The sequence below is a fragment of the Meleagris gallopavo genome, chromosome 1 (assembly GCF_905368555.1).
Source record: "Meleagris gallopavo chromosome 1, MGAL_WU_HG_1.1, whole genome shotgun sequence".
Classification (NCBI taxonomy): domain Eukaryota; kingdom Metazoa; phylum Chordata; class Aves; order Galliformes; family Phasianidae; genus Meleagris; species Meleagris gallopavo.
The window spans coordinates 44,144,612-44,165,945 of NC_139404.1; the positions used below are offsets into that span (position 1 = coordinate 44,144,612).

The following is a 21,334-nucleotide window of genomic DNA, read 5'->3' on the forward strand; positions in this document are numbered from 1 at the left end:
GGTGAAGGAGTCAGGAACACAATGCTCTGGATACCAATTAGTAGCATAATGGAGCCAGTATCTCATGTTCTAGTGTGTCAAATTCCAGCAGTGCCAGTGAGATCAGAACAGAAGTCACAGCAAGGTCACTGCAATCTGTCAGCAGGACAGCTTCAGCTAAGTACCACATCCTAATCCCTGTCTGCTGAGAATTTACCAGAGGAGAAATGCTAGTAGTTAAAATGAACCTAAAACAATATTTACCACAGGCATCACACCAATAGATGACTTGTGCTGTACAAGACTGTAAAATGCAGGTTTTTTTAACTGTTAAATGAGCATGTTCTGTTTTGATATAGAAATATTCTGAAGTCTGTTTATTCACAGAAATGGCAAGGATATCAGCAGTGTGGCAGAGACAGTACAAACACCTTCAAATAACATACCACTTCATCCAGATGCTGTTTGGAGGAATTACTGCTGTATGGAAAGATGATTGTGCCCAAATGCATCCCTTTAGTGGCTCACCCTCAGGAGTGAGTCAGTTCAAGATGCAACAACTGTATTAAGACTACTACACAAATACTGATGGACTCATCCTCCTAGCATCACTTGTCAGGCAGAGAAACAACACCCATGCTGCACAGTGCGTGAAGTGCAAAGCAAAAACTTTCTTGTATAATATTTTGCCAGAAGTAATTAATCAAGCTTACCCATGTGTGTTAACTTACCCTGTTACAGTGAGGTCCCACTCCCAGTGTCAGCATACTTTCATGCCCAGCCTGAGGCTGTTTGTAGCCACAGCAGGCAACATAGCTGATAACAAGGAATACAATTTCTCTACCACTCTCATAGTGCCAGGAAAGGAGGATGAAGTGGCACACTTGAGCTTCAATAGGGTGAACTGGGGTTGTTGCTTTGTATGTAGATACAATCCTTATATCCTTCTTACAAAAATAAACAGTACTTTTCCATGTGCACTTAAAATCTTTGATGCTAAAAACAGTAGCTGCCCTAATTTAGTCAAGGTAGATGAAATATAATAAAGAACCCACTCCTAGGGATTAGAAGACACGTTACTCCCATCTTTATTCTTTCTGAGGTTCATTGGCTTCTGTTTGTACATTCTATTATCAATCTTCTGTCTGCTGAGAATTTTTCATAGAGGGACCTATTCCCAGGAAAGAAAATGGGAGATAATTTTAACTTATTCAGAACAGTTGTTGAGCAAGAGGAGATGAATAGGCCAGTTACATACTAGAAGACTGAAGAGACCAGTGGCAGTTTTGTTGTGCCTTTTCCAGATTTCAGCAGGCTTTCAGCACAGTGTCTCTTGCAGGTAAGGTTTCACACTGCAGCTGGCTTGATCTAACAGCATGCTGCTAAAATGGGTGGGCTGCCTCCGCCATTCCTTTCTGTGTCTTGCTGCTCCATACCTTGCATGGCTCGGCAGCATAACCAAGCTGATCTGACTCACTAGATACTCAGAATATCCACTTTCTTGAGCTGCAGCAGTTTTTCATGAGCTCAGAGAACTGAAGTGACCAAGATTAAGATAAGTGCCAAGCAAGAACTGTGCAGCTCATGGTGGGAGGAAGAGTAGAAAGAGAAAGAGAGAGAGAAATGAAAAAAACTAGCTTTTTCACATAGCGGTGGCTTTTACAACAGATGTGCTATCCTGTGAGCCCTCTTACAGATTACAGCAGAAGAAAGAAGTGTACGAGGTGACATCTTCCATTGGTATCATGGAAATGTTTCTCTGCCTTACATTGAAGGAGATCAATTAATTGAGTGGCCGGTAAGGACTGCAAACCGCAGAAGCAGACAAGATGTTTATCTTACACAAGAATTACTGCCTAGGATCCTTAGCAGGTGAAAAATTCTCTTTTTTCTCTACGCAAAGAAACTAGTATCAGCTTTGCAATACTCTGGTGTGAGATAAACTATCTACATATTGTCTAAATAAGCAAGACAGTCAAGCAGGAAGGGACAGCATGCAATCACATGGCCATTTAGATTTGATCAAGAAGTGAACAGTGTTTTAAGTCTGTATATAAATGCTTTCATTTTCAAAAAAAATACGCCACAAGTAATTCACTTGCTGAGAAGTGCTAATTTCCTCTTTTTTTCCTCCATTTACCAGATATTTGAAGTACGCAAATGAAAAAGGGATCCCAGAAACAAATAGAAGAGAGTATTGTTTAAACCCCTGGGAGAGTCACTCTACCAACCTATAGACCCAACTGTGGTCATATGGAAAACCAACCCAACAATTAACAACCACTTATCTTTTCTGCCACCTTGTATCTGAAATAAACTCTTTGAACAGTAGGATCAGAGCAGAGGAAGAAGAAAGGAGAAATGAACAAGGTGAGCTTACAAGACAAAGAATATTCTTTACATTTCAAACTGTTTTCCTAAATAGGAATAAGACGGTTGTCTGCATCTTTCCACTCTTTTTGCTCTCTGCAGCTCAGACTAACACTGGGCACCTGATGTGTTCCTGCAGTCAAGCAACAGGTATGCAGACTTCTGGGTTTCTAAGGGATGCTTAAAATGTAGGGAAGAATGAAAATTAAAAGATTATAGGCAGGTTGGGATAACAGATGCTAACCAAAGCTTTTACATCTCCCATTTTTGGCCAATTATGCAAAGAGAAAATCTGCACAGGTAAGCAGCACATAGGAATAAGTATCAGAAGACCTCTCTGGGAAGGTGTTAAAAGACTGATTATCCCTTATGTGAGTACACTCACCATATCCACCTGGCACTCACAACTAATAGAAAACCACCCCAAGGTAGCTTGTAACAGTGCTTTCATGAGTGGCTCTAGTTGCTTTAGGTGGAGCAATGCATCCCATGTAGAAGGGTAAAACCCAGATTAAATACAGAATTAGCACATAACAAAGAAAGAACATGATGCTTGAATCTTTCCCAGTAGCTAAGTCTTCCCTCATTAGCAAGGCAGAGAAGCGGAGCAGTGATATTTCTGTCAAAGTGTTCAGACTAATTGAAAAGTGAGGCAATCAATTGCTAATTTCATAGCTTCCCTGGTTCCTATAAAAATAAAACTTTGTCATAATCCATTCATTAGATTTCTCACCACACCAGAACAGATGACTCCTTATGCCATTGTACTTCCATAAGGAATTAAAATCAGCAACACAGGAAGTCTGAGTAAGTGAGCATGGAAAACCATCAATAGCAGAGAGAGCACCACAGCGTAACAAATGGTTATCCACGAGTGGCTCCCACCAGAGGAAAGATGTAATTTGTAGCTGCTTCAGTTTCAATTATGGAGACTGAGAAAGAAGAAAGACTTCCTTCATTTGTGCTGGAATCTCTTTCTTGATGAAGCTATCAAATTCAGATACCAACCATCTGACAGGCTCTTCTTTAGACATACTCAGCAATTCATTTACTACTTAAAAGCCAGCTGACACTGCCAAAATGAATGAGGGTTTGGCAAATAACTTAAGACTAAGAATCTCCCCTCTAAATTTAGTGAGTGCTGTATTCTATTGTTTATCACAGAGGACGTTTATTGGATGGACTAAAATCCCAATATAGTAGGAACATATTTAAACATAAAATGCCTACCATAAAGTTATTAATATAAACCTATTTTTGAGAAGCTAGGGAGACCAGACGAGAAAAACTTTCTGAAAATAATGGATGACTTCAGTATGACACCAGCTGTGTGCAGCTCAGGCTGGTATACAGTTACACCAGATATCTATTTTGCACAATAGGTCTCATGATAGGTAAGAGTGTGTTACACGATGGATCCACATTAAATTATGACAATTTTGGCTTCTGCACCATTAGAAGAAACTGCTCAGCTGACTAGAATTATGTTATTTGTGTAAATCAATCCCTCACATGGGATGTCAAAAGAAAAATGACTTTGTGAGTAGCAAATGTAAGCACGCTGATCCGTGCACAAGTATCCTGCTGATATGTAAACGTCCCCCATGTTTCTACCATTAAAGGTCTGTCGTTTTAGCCAACTGCACTGACAGGTAAGCAGTGTAACTCCAGTACAGAGCCCAGAAACATACCTGAAGATAGAGAAGTTTAAATCAAGGGCTGGGGACCAGGAATTCTCAGCTTTACTTCCTTTTCTAGCACTGCAAGGCGATAGGTCATATGGCAAGTCATTACAAACCATCACGCCTCCTGGAAAACAAAGATAGCTCATTCACTTGAAAAAGAAAACACAGAATATCTACGCCAGAGAAGTACTCAGAACACTAATTAGGGAACTGCTCTTTTCTCTTATCTCCATTTCAGTCTACTCTCTTCATTATAAGATAAGTCCATCTCTAGCAAAGAGAATTTTACATGTGAAAGGGGAGAAAAAAATATTAGAGCATAAACCTCACTTCCAAGTCATAGCCTTTTTTGCATTTTCTTGGTTTTTTTTAAACCTCATAAGATTAACAGAATTCAATCATTCTAGTCCATGGATGAAAGACGTAAAAATACTCCAAAACATAACAGGTCATACGTTTCAGTGAATGAAACAAAGTGGAAAAAAATAGAAGACTCATCTATGCCATAGTAAAGAGAGTCAGAAGAAACAAAGCAGCTATAAAAGAAAATTATAAAAAAAGTAAAGAGAAGCTCAGTGACTAAAAATGTGAGCTATGAAACAGACTCTCAGCATACATGAATAAACACTTTACCTTTCACATTGAAAAAAAATAAATTATTTCAAGATACAGTTTTAAGCTGATTGTTGTTGTTGTTGTTTAAAAAAAAAAGACCAAGCATGGAGTATTTCCATCAATAATAATCTTCCCATGTGAGCAAATGTATTTGTCCCTTAGTTTGCTGATCTGTCATGGCAATGGCAGCTTAAAAAATTCCCCCACCAGCACTTTAATCCTGTTCTCTGCTTCATGACAGTGCATGTTTGTGAGGTCCTAGAGTGAATAGGTTTTGGACTGACTGCATCCCCAGTCCCTGCCTAAATCCAGCTTTTTATTCCAGCTGGATCACCCCTCAGCTCCACAAATGGCAGATTGGGAGACTTCAAACTATCAGAAAGATGGGACTTTCTGGTGCCTAGAAAATGCTCGAACAGCCCTGCCATCAAATGCCCTACTTCATGCTCAATAAACATTTTATTTAAACATTAGCTGGCTCTGTCTCCCAGAGAAGTTGTCCCTGATATCATGGGTTCACCTGCTTTTTCCCATCCCATGTCTCCATTTCCTTTTGGCACAGAAAGATGTTTTTTCATAGCATTACATTGGACAGGAATGGGGAATTTGCCCAGCTGAAAAATAGATTTTGCCTTTGTTTTGCTCAAGTTAGTTCTTGAAGGATGTTTCCCCCTCTTATTGCATGTACAAACATGAGGGCACATGCCAGTGCCTAGGGACAGGGAACCACAGGGGTGGCTTCGTTGGAGTCTGGCTTAGCCAGTTTACATGGCCATTGAATTTAGATGCCCTTTGTAGCAATAGCCATACAGCCACTGTTTTGCTGTAATTGTGTACACAGCGAGAATACAATGGATCAAAGTAGCAACCCACAAACAAATAAACCACCTCTCATGTTCACTCCACTTAATTTGATGATTTCTTAATGTGATCTTCCACTCTGACAGCAGACACCTATGGAACCTTATCTCTCAAGGTCACTTGTAATTAATTTGATTCCTGTCAGCAAAGATGATCAGCTAACCCAGTCAAGTCAGCTATAACAGCTTCCACAAGGAGACAGAATTTGCATGAAGCCAGAGAGAATGACCCCGCCACTCTTTTTTTCTTTCTTTTTTTCTTTGTTGTTGTTGTTGTTGTTGTTGTTGTTGTTGTTACAATCTCTCTAAAATCTAGAAAGAAGGGGAAAATTTCCTAATATGCTGATAGAGACCATTCAGGAGAGCTCTTCTATCAACCTGGCATGTCAAAGCACCAAGAATTAGCAAGGGCAAAGTGGGTGCAATGCTTCGTGGCTGATAGAGAAGTCAGTCCAAAAGCAAAGAGAAGAGAGACAGAAAAGGCATTCATTGATCTAGCCTATGCAATGAGAATTTGAAATTATGAAATGGAAAAGTTTTCATGATCTTAGGAAAGAAGCAGCTCTCAATGTGCTGGGCAAACGGGACAAACAGCCATTGCAGGGCAGATAAGTGGACAAAGCACTCAGTGCTGGTACAGAGCTGCTGCCTGACCCAAGCCAGGCTGTGAGCCTGAGGTTTCACAGCCAGCCACGATGCTGTGCTGTGCTCTATATGCCCCACACAGCCCTGCCCTCCCTGCTCTGCCTTCACATCAGCCATAGTACTTGTGCAGCCAGGGTCTCATTTGTAACAAGTGGATGATCCAAAGTAAGGCTCATCCATACATCTTCATGGCATGACCCTGTTTTCAATAGCAACGTGGTCTTAAGCTCACTGTGAAGCCATACCTGACTCTACAGCATGTGTCTGAACATCAAAAATGGCCAATCATATTTACAATATAATTGCAACTTACTCTTCCACTGCAAGGAAATGATCTGGGCTTTTAAAAACCAGCAGGCTGCTTGTTTCTGTAATTATACCATCAAATGATGGTATGTTTCTCCTGTCCTAAACCCTGCTGATCTGAAACCAGAGCATACTTCCAGACACCTACCAAATGACTGATCAATCTGCAGCCCAACTGAGGGAAATATGTGAGCAAGCTGACGGTGAGCACCAGTTTCAGAGAGGGGTCACTTTGGAAAAGAACACTGGGAGGAAGAACAAAATTTGCTCAAGCTCTCTCAGGGCTCTAAACATCTTTTTCAAAATATTTGAGTTTAAAAATAAAAAAATAAAAATCCATTCTGTTAGCTCCAAACACATTGTTGCTGCTGAGCTCTGGGAGCCCTCAGGGTTAGTGAGAAGATACAACAGCAAACAGGGAGCCAGCGTGTGAGTCCTCTGGGACTCTACAGTTAGTCTGCTCTCTCCAAATTTTTCACCAGAATAAGAACTGTCAGGGCACAGTGAATGAGGGCCAAAAGGCTTTAAGAGGGGCAGCACCTCTGCCTCCTGGAACCTGGGGAAAAATAAATATGAGTGTGCAGCTTTCAACAGGGAGATTTTCCCCATCTGTGCACAAGAGCAGAGGTTATCAGTCCCCCTCTGTTGTGTCACTCTTTATTTTAGCAATAAAGAAAAGATTACTACCGATCAGCTGTTTAAAACATGGGCAGTTTTGCAATCTCTCCATGCAGAACCACATCAAAACTGAGTTCTAGTACAAGCTGGTAACTGTCAACTATATCCACACCTATTCCTTACGGGCACTGACACAGTAGTTTCCTACACTGCTTTCTCCTCTCAGTTTTCACTGTGACAAAACAGCCCAGCCCAAATTCTAGTGGACAACTGACCATGAAATTAAAAACCTCAGCTGCAACTAATGCTAGCTGTTTCCAAAAACAAAGTGAGAGAGGAGAGTGATGAGAGGAAAAGACAAATAAACGGTAAGAGCAGAACCTGCCTTCAGAGACCTACCAGGTAGCACCTACCGGTTCCTGCAGCCACTCACTTAGAAACAATGGTCTGCAGATGAGATTTCAGTTTCAGCCAGCAAAAAAACAACTGCTCTGCAGGCTTAGGGACTGACAACAGTACCAACGACTTCACAGCTTCATGACTTGTACTGTTATTACACTAACCTTAGATCTGGTAATCTTGCTGGGCTGGGTTCAAAAGCCAAGAAGTATAATACAAGCAAAGGCTTCACCCCTTCCTATTTGCAGTGACCTTTCTTGTATTTGAAGACTGTTATCATACCTCTCTTCAACCTCTTCAAGCTGAACAAACCCGGTCCTCTCAGTCTTTTATCACAGACTGTGCTTTTGAGACTTTTGATCATTTTTATTGTTGACCATAGTTCTGAAAAATAACTTTAGTCTAAGGGAATGTTGCAACAGATATATCAGTGTGCTTCACCAACAGAGCAAAAGCCTTAAACAACCTCTAATTTTACTGCCAAACAAGCTGTGTAGAAATCAGGACTGCCCAGTGAAACAGATCTTCCTGGGCTTTGTAACAGCAATTCCGCAATGCTGTGCTGCTGCAGTACCAAGTCAAGGCTTCCAGGCAAAGGACTTTTACCGGGAGAGAAATACAAGAGCCTAATGCCTTCAACATACTGCAAATGAAAATGTTTTACATGTCTTTGAACCCATGAAGACGTGAGGTCAAGAAGAACCACCAATGAATTTCTTACCATAAGGGTCTGAAGTGGTGTTTAAAAAAAAGATAGAAGGAAGTAAGGTGGGCAAGACAGTCTATCTGTGCTGAGGTAGGAAATGACACAGCTTGTCACCATGAATGGACTTTGCATGTTTCCAGTGGATTGTCTTCCACCATGTCATTTACTGTTTCCACTAAGCTAAAAAAAAGATCAACCTACTCACATGTGGAAAGAAGCCACAGTCACATCTCACATTACTGAATAAAATATTATTGTTGATATTTTATGGCTCAGTGTGTACTGCAGAATACAGTGGGTTCACAAAACAGGACTATACATTTGATTTAAAGCTGCATATACATAAAACTCCTCACATAGGTACCTGACAGTTAGAAACACCAACCAGCTACTTCTGCAAACTAAAATTCAAAAACAAAACAACAGGAGAAATGCAATTCTGGTAGCTGCTGAAAACAAAATCTTTATCCAGAGCCCTTCCAAGATGTCTCTGAAACAGGGAATTTGTAATTACTTAGACTTGTCTGGTTACATCCTGTAATCCAGACACATACATTAAAGATGTAACTTCCTTCCAGTTTGGTAGGAAACAACCAGTGCTATCTTCTCAGAAACCTCAAAGTATTTAATTGCAGGAGAGATCTATATTTTGCAGCACCACCAGCTTGGAGGGCATGGAGAGGTTGTACAGAAGGTCACAAGCAAATTTTATTTACTGAACAAATTGGCCTGTTCCTAAAATTTTAAGCAAATAAAGACATGCCTTTGAACGAACACTTACATTTTGTTCATTCTAGCAAAACCTGCTTATGTCAATACTTCTACTTTCAGTGAATAGCCACTGGACTGAAGAAGAAAAAGCACAGTCCATTTTTTAGGATGACTAGAAGGAAAATTACCTTGCACCTGTAGGAAATACAACAGTGATGATACAGCTGTCACTTTGACAAGACTTTGGATATTGTCTCCCACAATATTCCCATGATCGAATGTGGGAAAATCTAGTTACGGATTTTATATGAGAAATGCAAAACAAGTTGAAAAATGTATTCAAATAGTAATTTTCAAAGCTTCCTTATGGCTCTGTAAGAGTGCGTTAGATAGCCTTATGTTAGACAGAGAGGTATTGGTATTATCCTATATTTTCATTCCAAGACAGCCAGTGTTGGCTGACAAGGTAGTGCAGATCCTTTTCTAATGAAAACAAGCTGCAAGGTGTTGCAAGCCTCAAAGCAGAAACAAACAAAACACAAAATGGCCTTGAAAAACTGCAAGGTACATAATACCTAATTCAGTAATTTTAAGTTCAAAGTGCTACGCTCAGGGATAATTCATTGCACAAATCCAAAGTGAGGAAAGACTGAGCAGAAATTCTGCAAAATAAAAGCTGGAAGTATAGGAAATCACAAATTGAACGTGAAATGATCTACTGCCACGACAGGAAGAGCCCCATAACAGTAGCAAGTTCATCCTCAACAGTATGGATAATCCTAGGCAACCACCATTTTTCTTAAAGCTGCCTTCTGACACAGGCTCCTGAGAGACCTGCAATAGTTGGAATCACTTAAAAACGAAAAGTCCACTTAAAAAAGTCCACTTTCCTTAAAAAACAATGTATTATAAACATAAGGAGCCACTTCCAGATTAACAGGAGTGAAATTATATCTGCTAGTTTGTGTATGAACCAGTTATCTCCCTTTTTAGCTCACCAGCTTGTTTCTGAGAAGCCAATGCATCATATGGGGAATTTCACAGCATGGGACCCTCACCGCTCAAATGTCAGCCTCTACCTCAAGTACAAAACACCTGCGCATGCAATAGCAGTATAAACGGATGTAGTGGATGCAACTGAAAAGTTATCTAGTGTTAAAAACGTGTCCTTATGAAGCCATTTATGACCAGCTCTTCAAAAAATAATGTATGAAAATCTCATTTAATTGTCAAGCAATAAGCAGAGGGCAAGCAGTGTTACCTGTGGAGATGGTTTTTCTTAGTCAATCAAACATAAATTTGTCTAAAAATTGACGTACAAAAAAATCCAAGGTTTTTATGTCAAGTACAATATGTTAGTATATTATCATTTCATAATATTCTATTTATTGTAAACTACTGAAATGCATTTTTTATTATCTCCTCTTACCATAACTCTGTTTCTTAAGTTTTGAATAATAATCACATCCTTAAACACCTCACCACAGAGATGAATGATTAGACAGATTTCTGATGTTAGAATGTAATCTCAATCTACAACCTCTTCAATTCAAGTGATGTCTATGGGTCAGGGGGAGAGCAATACTGCAACTTTAAATATTTTCCTGTGCCAAAAAGCATTACTGAATTGACTTCAGTTCTGCCTGCTGTGAAAACAGCAAGAGAGAAAGAATAACAGAGGGTATGAACATTCAGCAAGATATCACTTGCCACAAAATCCAGATCATGCATCCACATCCATGTCATCTAATAGTTCTTCTGCCTATAACCCTGATTAATCCTTGTGTGCTGGATAACAGCAAATTCAGGAGTCTGGTTTGAATTTCTTGTGCATGACTTAACTATTCATTGAAGGGGACTGTAAAAAGTCCTCGAGGTTCTTTGGAGGAGTAAATGAAATTTGATGGCACTCTTACAAACATAAACAAGGATCTCTTCCTCATTCAACATTATGGAAGACTGAATGATCCAGGCAAAAGGACAGAAAGGGATGTATTTGGTCCAAGCACTTCATGGCTGAGTAATAACAGATGGGCTTTGGCTCTGGAGCGGTGCTGTTCCAGCTGGTTTTAACAACTTCTCCATTTTACCTCTCTCTCTGCTCTGCCAGCCAAGCTGCTTGAACAGGCATGCAATGAATCTGATCAGAGAGCTGATCTACCTGTAAAACAACCCAGCAAAATAAGTGGTTCTTTGTAGATGGATCCATTCCCAGCCCTGTTCGGCCTACAATTGCCCCAACGGGCCAGACAGCACAGTTGAAAGAGCAGTGCAACAACAAGAATGGGAGCTGGGAGCAGTAAGCAGTGATGCTAATGGAATACACAGAAGAACAGTTGAAGTACCAAATGGATAAGAAAGCCTGACACAGCAACACCAATATGGGTATTGCAGCCTTGACCCCACAGCCCTACAACACATCAGGCCCACATTAAGCCACCTGAGGAAGGCCCTGTCCCTCCTGCAGATGTTCGCCTGTTCCTCACATGTGCTGATCGTGCTGCTTCTGCGTTGAGCTGAAGACTGGTTCAGCATAAGCAACAGGAGTAAAACAAATGCTGAAAAGAAAAGGAATCTCAAAAGAGTTGTGCACCTCAATGAAAACTCAGTCAGAGAATTATTTCCTGTAGAACTTTGTGTCAAAACAGCTACAGTAGTTGTACCTCATATTTTCGACTGTATGGTGCAAATTTGTGTGCCAGTGTAGTCTTGTTTTAAATGAGAACCTCCCAAATACTATCTGGCTTACATTATTTTATATAGTTTTGCATGCATGTAAGAAAAAATGGGAAACTAAAGAGCACAGCCAAGCAAAATAAGGTGGCTATCAGGTGCTGTTTCATCATGCCCAGGGAAAGGAAAACAAGCCATGGTATGTACACCCCTGACACTCAGCCATCAAAACAAGTATTTTCCTTTTTCAATTCTGTCTATTTAAACAAGCTTGGGAAGCTGTCATTTCACAAAATAGAGAGGATAACAGGAAACCAGAGCATACTACAGAGCACTTATCCTTGATTACCCTAGCATACTGTACATGGCTTCAAGCAGATGGCATGCACTGTTTGATTAACAACTCGCCACTCCGCAGGACCAGCCCAGATGAGAACAATAGTTCTGATTAACACCAGAAAGAGATTGTATGAGCAAGGGGGGAAGAAAGCAAAACTACATGAACTCCACACTTGCTTTTGTGAAAAAATACAAAGGGAAGTTATGTTCACAACTTTTTCTGAAAGTCAGTGGGATTTAGACATCTGGCTTCCACGCCCTGTAAAATAACCCTTTTGTAGAATTTAAATTACAGCACGAATTGACACCCAAGCTGGCCTAAATATACTCCAAACATCTGTTCAGAATGATATTGCAGTGGTGCCAGAGCCCAGACATCACACTACCACTGTATACTTGGAGAACTGAAAACTCATCTAGTCCCCGTGAGAGCTCTGAGATTCCATATATTGCATACAACAATCAAACCCCTCCCTGGAAGCATTCAAAGCCAGGCTGGATGGGACTCTGAGCAACCTAGTCTAGAGGGAAGTGTCCCTGCATATAGCAGGGGATTGGAACTATCTGATCTTAAAGGCCCCTTCCAACCAAAACCACTCAATGATTCTTTGATTTAACATTAACAAGAAAACCAAATTTTGAGAAGAAATTATACTCAAAATTAACAACTCTCAGGTTACATTTGCCTGATACGTATGACCAAAATTGTTATCACAGTTACAGAACTTGATTGAAAGCAGTAGTAAAAGCACTACGTGAAAGTTCCTTTCTAGAAATAAAAATACAGATTAAAACTATTTGAAATTAAGTATGAGTGCTGCACAAGATACATCATCAAGATGAGTATTTTTGCCAGCATTTAGGTTGACTGAAATACATGTTCTATCTAGGGATCCAACCTGTGTATGCATATTAAATAGTTTTGCTTTATGTGACAAATTCTTTTACATAGATCCCTCAATCTTAGTGCTCCTAACTTCATACAATTAGTCTGGATAGTGTCTCTTTTCCGTTGAGAACACTGATTCCCTCTGATGTTCTTAGCTGCAGAAAACCTCTTTATTTAAGTGATCCTGAAAAAAAGGTTGTAGCCAGAAAATGAATAAAAAGCATCCTGCAGAAGTCTGTGTATCAGGACACAAACTCCCTATAAAGTAGTTATCATACTAATATTACATCAACCTGTGCAGGAGGTATGAGCAGTCCAAACAACTCAACTTTGGTAAATATTTCTGGTTGAAATGCAAATACCTTGCTCTAAACAGTCAAAAACATCACACCGGTGTTATTGACATTGCAAAACAGTAGTATGAGCTGAAAGGCAAAGCAGAAGACCCAAAATCATAAATTCACTGTAACCTTTAGCACTGAGCCTGTCTGCACCTCAGTTTCCCCATCCAGAAAAACAGGTTTTTGCTCAGCTTTTCATAGTGTATCTGATCCACTCTGCTTCCAAGCTTCTATTAATAAGAGTTTTGTGCAAGATGGAAAGAAGACAGCGTTACTTTAAGATCAGAGTGCAAGCAAAGAGCATCTGCCAGCCACAGAGAAAAATCCAAAACTTGTTTGGCCAAGGAAAGCATGACCTAGTACTCTGCTCAACAGCAATTCTCTGTATGTATTAGAAGCAGTAGTTTTTGGACATCATTTCTGATTAATCTTTACATTTTTGAGGAACATATTACCCTTACCAGATGAAAATTTGAAAAGCAAGCAAGAAAACTGAGGCTACATCTGTTGACCTGAGCTTTTGTGTTTTTTTTCATGCACTTTCATATTACTATGAACGCCCAGTATTCTTCAAGGAAGTCATTAACACCTTCCATCCCTAATTCCATCGCCATCTCACCCTGTCTTGCTAGCTCAGCTTTGCAAGCTTTGTCCATCCTTGAAGAGCCAAGGTGCAGTGCAGGCTGGGAGAATGGACATTTTTTCCATATGCAAAGAGAAGATAGCAGGAGACACACAGCACTGCTGCTGGAGGAGTTATAAAGGCTGCTAGGTGCAGAAGAGGGAATGCAAGGTACTGACAGCACTTGGGAAAGGATGACCAAGGATCAGGGATTGCTATTTAGGAGAGGAGCACTTGATGAACAAGGAGCATGCACATCCCCGGCTGTAAGATTGCATCACATGGGCTTTTCCATCTGCTTCTCCCACATGGCAAACACAGTCAGCAACCAGGTAACACTCACATGGAGATCCTGCATGGGGCCAAGGAGCAGGAGGAAGCTGGTGGTGCTGGATGACACTGTGCTGGGCAGGGATCCAGGACAGTCAATGTCAGCAGATGTGCTTGCTGGGATCTGCAGGGCTAGGGCTGGCACAGCTACCCTGCCCACATTACCAGATTCTTAAATATTGATCTTATTCTCCATTTATCAGAATCCATTTGCTGGACATTCAAGAAAAAAAACTGGTCCTCACACCAAGAAAGAAAGACAAGAGAACCTGAAGACATGCACCGATTACCTCACCTGCACAGAGGTGAGCAGCTGCACAGAGACACTGTGTTCATCTTACTTCTCTTTGGAGTAAACCTCCTGATCAGAGGCCCAGATAGCTGCGTGCAGGACAACATGAGAGTTTTGAGACATATGGTCTAAGAGCTTACCTGCATAGCAAATGCAATTCAGAAGATGTGTCAGGCCAGTCACGCTGAAAATTAGCAGCTGCATTGACTTGTAGTCTGACACAGCCAAGCTTTCTCATCAGTTCAGCCAAAGAGTTCATTGCTAGTCCTTATCCCAAAGTTTATTCAGATCAAACTATCAATAATATCTGCAAGGGCCCTCAAGGCTTGCTGTCTTTTGCCTCTGCTTCTGATTATAACCAAACTTTCCTAATGGTGATCTACGCTTGACAGCCCTCTGTCTCTATTCCATTGGCTCCTATCAGCCCTTAAAAGGAAGATTTGATGATTTCCCGTCAAGACTAGACAATCTGAGAGGGCTGGCTGGACCACAGCTATTATCTGGCTATCCTGTTGAAGGAAGTCTGTGCTATATATTTCCTGGTGTTCTGTGAGTTTTTCTCACTCCTGTCCCCATACGTAAGAAGTAGCAAGATGCAATCCTAGTTCTTCAGTTAACAGAAATGATCCAGCACTGCCAAGAACAAAGGGATTGGAAGACAGCACTTCAAAGTGCAGGGTACTCTGACCTCTCATCACACTGACATGCAAGCCATTCAGAAGCCAAGTTGTGCCCCAGAACTGAGGGACCCACATGCAGGACACCAATAACCTATATTCACAGTCCATACTGATCAGGCTCTTCAGATGTCTCTAGACTTCTGGGAGTAACAAACTGAACTGGAAAACTGAAAGGTCAGCTTTATCAAAGCAATGCCTGCAGCATGCCTTGTTCTTCTCTATGACAAATCAATCCTTCAGTCTTCTGTTTTGTTCTTTTTCTTAAAACTCGATAGACGAAGATCCTTGAAAATGATGGAGAAGGAAACAGAAGAGGTAAGAACAAAGCCATAACTCAGCTAGGTCTCAAGACCTAGATGCTACACTTTGGGACAGACATCCCAGCAAACTAGTCTTACAGTCATCGCATGCCAACCTGCACTCATTTTATGTCTCGTGTTGTTTTACTGGGGGCTGGACTATTTGTGTTAGTCACAACTACACTCCCACCTAAGATGCAGCACAACTTCATTGGAATCCCATCCAACAGTCCTGCCAGGACATGGCTTTTTCTTTGCATCCAACTGCTGCCTCATCTGCGCAGCCACACTGCTCCCAGAGATGTCCCATTCCCATGTGAGAGCTCTCTCCATGCACCCACCGGACTGAACAACTGTTGTGCTACACCCACCTCACATTTCTTATTAGTACAAATGCACTGCAATATATGCAAATGTATGCAGACTTATTTGTTCAGACCTCAGGATGTTCCAGTCTCACTACTCTCCACGTGCTTTTTATCTGGTTTATGGCATGTCTACTTTTCATTTTTTTACCAGCAGTCACAGCTGAAAGGTCTTACTTCTGTTAATTTTTAAACTTCCTTTTACTCCACCTTGCACCCCCCTTATATCAATAAATATCTCCCTTCCTTCCCGAAGGCCACCACTGCTAGCATATTCCAGTGAGATCCTGTTACAGGTCACAGCACGCAGCCCAAGCTGTGCACTTGCCTTCCCTCCATCAAAGGGATTTAAAGAAATTTAACCTCCAGACAAGCTGGAAAATCTAAGTTGATCATTTACTGCTATTAACTCCACAAAAGATTACACCGAGTTGATATGCACAGGTAGTCACTGCATTTGCAAGCACAGATCACATCATATGCATGTGCCACATGAACAAGATGTTTCCAACAACTCAAAGTCAGCAGACGCTGCTTAAACTGTTGTCTTGTCCCCTTCCCCCCCACAAACCCCTCCCCTCACACATACATTATGGCCTTTGTCTTCCCCCCAGGACAGGAGAACAAGCTTGATTCCTTCCTCGCAGTCCAACATCACTGGAGTTCAGGAGCTACCCACTGTAGTCTGAACTCCCAGGCTCTGTAAGGACTGATCTGCAGGAACTTTCTGCAATTCTTTAACTAGACTGATTTCAAAACCAATTAAACAAGCAAACAAAACAAAACAAAAACAAAAAATCAGCCACCAAAACACTTAAAGACAGGAATCCAGCCCAATCAACTCACTAGTGCAGAAGGCCCAGTTCAGTGGCATTGATCATCAGTGTGCCAGGGATGGCTGACACACCATCAAAGGATCATCATCTTCATTAGTAAGAATCTACAGCAGATGACGGACAATACTGGCTATCAAGCACACTGCTAGACACAGTACACAAATCCTTTTGATACAGAGAAAATACTGAGATTACCAGAAGTCAAAAAGAAGTTGTAATATCAATATCTTATTGTCCACTGCACTCAGGCACCACAGTGTACAAGATACAGTCCAGAGAAACCTGACCAATTTGGTAGCCACTGCCCCTTGGACTCATTATTTTTTTCTGCTGTTCATCTCTGTCTTCTCCAGTTCATTTGTGGTGGGTGAATACTTCTACCTTCAGCTTCCACTAGGAGTTTGCTCCACATTTTGGTACAGTGGCCATCATTACTCCAGCTCATCTCCCCACTCCATCTCTCTGTCAGTCCAGAAGCTCAGCAGCAGTGCCCCACATGCTTTGTCTCTTACATGCAGACACAGAATGAATGAGAAACAGGTTAGCAGGCCTGAAGGCAAGAAAGGTTTTGCCTTCCAAAAGCAATTAAAGTGCATAATGTGATCACATAAGAGCATTTCAGATAGTGGCACAGCACCTCTACTCCTTTCCTAGACACCTTCAATAAGGCAACAAACTGCAGACTTCTGCATGCACAATAGCTGGGCCATAAGTGAGTGCAGACAAGAAAGTGACCACATCTTCCTTGCCTTCTTTCCTGTGCCCCGAGATCTTTTTCTCCCTGACTCTTCCAAAGTGCAGAAGCTCTGTTTCTATTGTAAGCAACTTCACTGAAATGGTTCCTGTGACAAACACCCCCACTTTGAGCTCCCTTGAGCACCCGTGTCCTTCCTGACAGCTCTTCTATGTCTCACCAACACGTCCTGTTCCTGCTGCTAGGTTTTTTGCCGCTCCTCTGTTACAATTTTAGTGATGGATGCTAGAGCTTGCACCATAATGCAGTAGATCCTTAGCTGTTGCAAGATCACAGTATTTCAGAGCACAGCAAGAGGTAGGAAGGTGTTCTTTAACAGAGCCATTCCTGGAAATTTGTAATGAAAGGAAAAATGGAATGCATTAAGGTAGAAGGTGGCAAGAGGAAAGCTGCAATAGCAGCCTAGTCTGTTCAGCCAGCACCAACCAGTCTCATCTGGTAACTGGAAGAAACTATGCAGTGCATTGTATGAACTGCTTTATCCTCCTGTCAACACAATCAAGCAAACTTAGCCACCTGGCTAGGCAAAGCTGTTATGTTTTCAAACTATCTGCTCCCACAAATGCTTGACATTCTTGCTAAACTTGTATCATCTTACAGTTATTGGAGAGCTGTTGCTAATGTCTATAGTATCTGGGAAAGGCTTATGTGCATCAGCTGTACATAACACTGCAACCTTGCATGTACAATGAACTTGAAAAAAGTTTGATTCCTCTTTCTAAATCCCTTTAAAAACTGGATGTCCAATTCCTAACATAACAGTGGCTCCACCTGTTTCTAATCTCTTTGTTCTGGGTACTTCTTCCCATCCCAAAAACATAGAGGGGATTTTAGTGATTCCTTCCAGAGGGTGGAAGTGAATTTACCAGAGCTGCAGCCAGCTCCATTGCCTTCCTCTAAGATGTTCCATAGTAGAGGTTATAGCCTTAGCACTGACTGCATTCACCAGCCTTGCTTTCCACTTTGGCAGAAAAGGATGAAGAAATATACCAGTGCCAGAGAGGATTACTGATAACGTTAAACTACTTCACTGTTTGCTATGCTTACTTGCTGCTTTAAATGGGCAGAAATCACTTCTCATCCCCCATCTTGACTGAAAGTTCAGATGAATGGAAGACTTATTTGCCACTTCATGGCAAGTATTAGTCACTGACTGCTGTCATCCTGAAGACCAAGGGAACAGCACCCTCACAGGACACAACCTGCCTGCCAAGGCAAGCTGCCATCATGCAATGTGCAAAGAGCAAGCTCTGAGAAGCCAGCCTGCTGGGCAGCCCTCCGTCCCCAGGCTCAGCTGACACAAGGATCCTTCACCTTTTACAACAGCAGAACCTCAAAACTATCACAAAGCAATGCCTATCGAGCTCTTACTAAAAGGGTCTTTTATGAAAGGAGTCTGTGATCTTTAGTCTCTATTGCCTGTGCTTACTTCTACTGAACAATGATCCAGAGGCAATCTTCTACATAAGTAATATGACATTATGGAAGTCAGTTGATTTTGTGAAGTGCCAGAAGTAAGTTTTACATTTATGGCTCTTAAAAAATATAAACCTTCCTCCTGAAGTTTTCAAAATATATTTCACCTACAGTCATTTTCTCTGTGAAAACTCAGAGGAGCATTTAAGGTGAGGTAATTTCCAGCTCCTGGGAATATTACATCACCTTTGTCTACAAAAATTTGGGCTCTGATCAAAACCCATGCACTGGTTAAAAGGTTCCTGCCCTCACTTCTCCAAACCCTGGCTGAGGTTCCCATTCCCACCTGCCTGCTCAGCTGTACGTGCTTTGCAAACAGTTCAAGCAAAATAACCCTGTTCAACTCACATCCCATTCTTAACCCTTATTAATGGAATTAAAAGGTTTTGCACTAACTTGGGCAGTTCTCACAGAACCATACTTCTAAGGCAATTCCCAAAGCAAGGCAGTCTGAGGGTATTTAACATCTTCTGGAAAATAAAATGGAGTCCCAGGTCTTTTTCACACCACCCTCAGACATGTGCTTTGTTTTCCATCTTGTTCTGCCCCTCAGTGAACCAATTCATCATACAACAATGGCAAAAAACTAACCTACTTTCAAGTGACTTGAATCAGCAAAGAGCCAGCTAGGCACCAGAGCCCGCATGAGGGAAGAAGTGGCACCATACAGCCAGGAGCAGGAGGGGGAAAAAAAAAAAAGAAAAAGAAAAAAAAAAAAGAGCAGCTGCATGTCACCGACCCCCACTCTCAGAAATCCCACTCCAGGGACACTGGGCAGGCACTTGTTCCTAGCTAATGCCTGACTCTGGGTGATACTCAGTTTCCAGGCTGAACCTACCTTCTGGTGAGGCTTCATACTAAGGCATACTAAGCGTGCCGTTCTTTCCTAGCACTCCATATATTATTATTTCCCAACATAATAAAATCGGGAGAGTCCAGCACCTACACACCAGCACAAATCCCAAATGCCTTATGGGTTTTTTATACATTTGTAACTCTGTTGCATTACAACAAAGTCGGATTTGAGGGTTAGTTTAGTGAAAATCAGGCTGCTGACATATCCAAGCACAAGACTGAGAAAAAAATAGTAGGAGAGGAAGAATCAGTGGAAGTAACACATATATACTTTTCCTGCTCACAGTCCCCATTTCAGGATAACCTGAGCTCCTGGCCTGCCCTCCTTCCTCAGAAGGCACAAACACAGGTATTCCCCTTCCAGGCTCCTGCTTACAAAACATCTCATACTTGTTACTCCCTCACAACATCTGTTTGCACTCCTAACATGAGTAAAAATGTTGAGACACTGTGTGTTTGATAACAGGCTGTGACCTCTGCCTTGGAATGTGGAATTTGATCAGATCCAACTTCTCATACTTCCAACACCTAGTTACTTTTGAAACGTCAATGAATTAAAGTCTAATTATTATAAAATGAAACGATCCCTCTGTTTCTGTTCTAGAGACGTGCTGAGATTATTAAAGAAGGCTCATTAGTTTTGCTTAATTTCTTTTTACTTTTTAATTACGCTAATGGATGAAATCCTAGCAGTGAGTCAGAGCTTTGCAGCACAGGGGTGAGCTCATGAGCTGAATGTAGCAGGCCCTACACTCCAGCCAGCCTGCAGCCCCATTGCAGCACATTCCAGAGGGAGGGCTTCTCTTTGTAGGGCCTCACAGCTCCTCCGCTGCCTTGCAGTGTTCATCCCTCCAGCCTGAAGCAGGCCCTCCCACCACGCGTGCACTGGGGCAGAGAACACACCATGCTGTGATCAAGGGATCAGCAGTGCAACAGGACATGCAGCCTGCAGTGAGATGACTCATTTCACATGTACCTGGGGGTGCGGCAGGTAGGTTTTGAGAACATGACACAGACATGGCCGCTTATCTGGCAGGGGAAGGGCCACACCTTCTCTTATCATACAGCTCTCAGTGGCTGTCCTGGCTGGAAGCACGGCACTGCTGCCTCAGAGCAATGCGGTTATGGCAGATACTCTGCTACTCCCACAGTCATTTTTCTCTTCCCCTCTTCTGCAGCTGTTCTCTGTTACCGAGTAGAACGGTCTGTACCTCTGAGATAACAAGCTGGTCCATTTTATTACACATTAATGAGGTTCGGTTCAATGTTTCTTATTATTTTCCACCACTGCAGGTAAAAATAATAGCTAAAGAAAGAAATATCATTGTCCTCCACTGAATACGGGTTTATTTGTTTCCTTGTTTATCTAAAATGTGATCTTTACTAATGGCCCTTTTCAGGGGAGAAGACTTTATTAACTCGCACAAACCAGCAAGAACAGCAAGGATCACAGATCAGGATGGGAAGGGCTGGGAAGCAGCACCCAGCCCTGCTAAGGATACAGGTGTTCAACTTTTACAAATGTAATGTGGCATCTGCTATAAAAACACATTGATAGGGTAAATCCACGCCCAAAAGTTCACTGACTGGAAAACAACTGCAGAGGAAGTACCTTCAAGATAAATGATCAAATTCCTTCCAGTGCATACTGCAGGGTCATCAGTGCATGGTAACAGCTAACTCTGCATT

General features: G+C 41.7%; 1 long non-coding RNA gene across 7 annotated transcripts in view; it reads right to left on the reverse strand.

Annotated features, from left to right (window-relative positions):
- Positions 1-7,618, reverse strand: part of LOC104910403 (uncharacterized) — a 46,610-nt gene extending 38,992 nt beyond the window's left edge. For 4 of the 7 annotated variants that reach the window (XR_014883059.1, XR_014883052.1, XR_014883061.1 and 1 more), the window contains exons 1-2: positions 7,492-7,616; positions 4,041-4,158 (exon numbers count right to left, since the gene is read on the reverse strand). This is a non-coding gene — a long non-coding RNA (uncharacterized LOC104910403). Of the gene's footprint in view, positions 1-4,040; positions 4,159-7,477 lie in introns of all 7 variants that reach the window. The other 3 variants (XR_014883057.1, XR_014883058.1, XR_014883055.1) reach the window with 2 other exon arrangements.
- Positions 7,619-21,334: the final 13,716 nt, after the last annotated feature.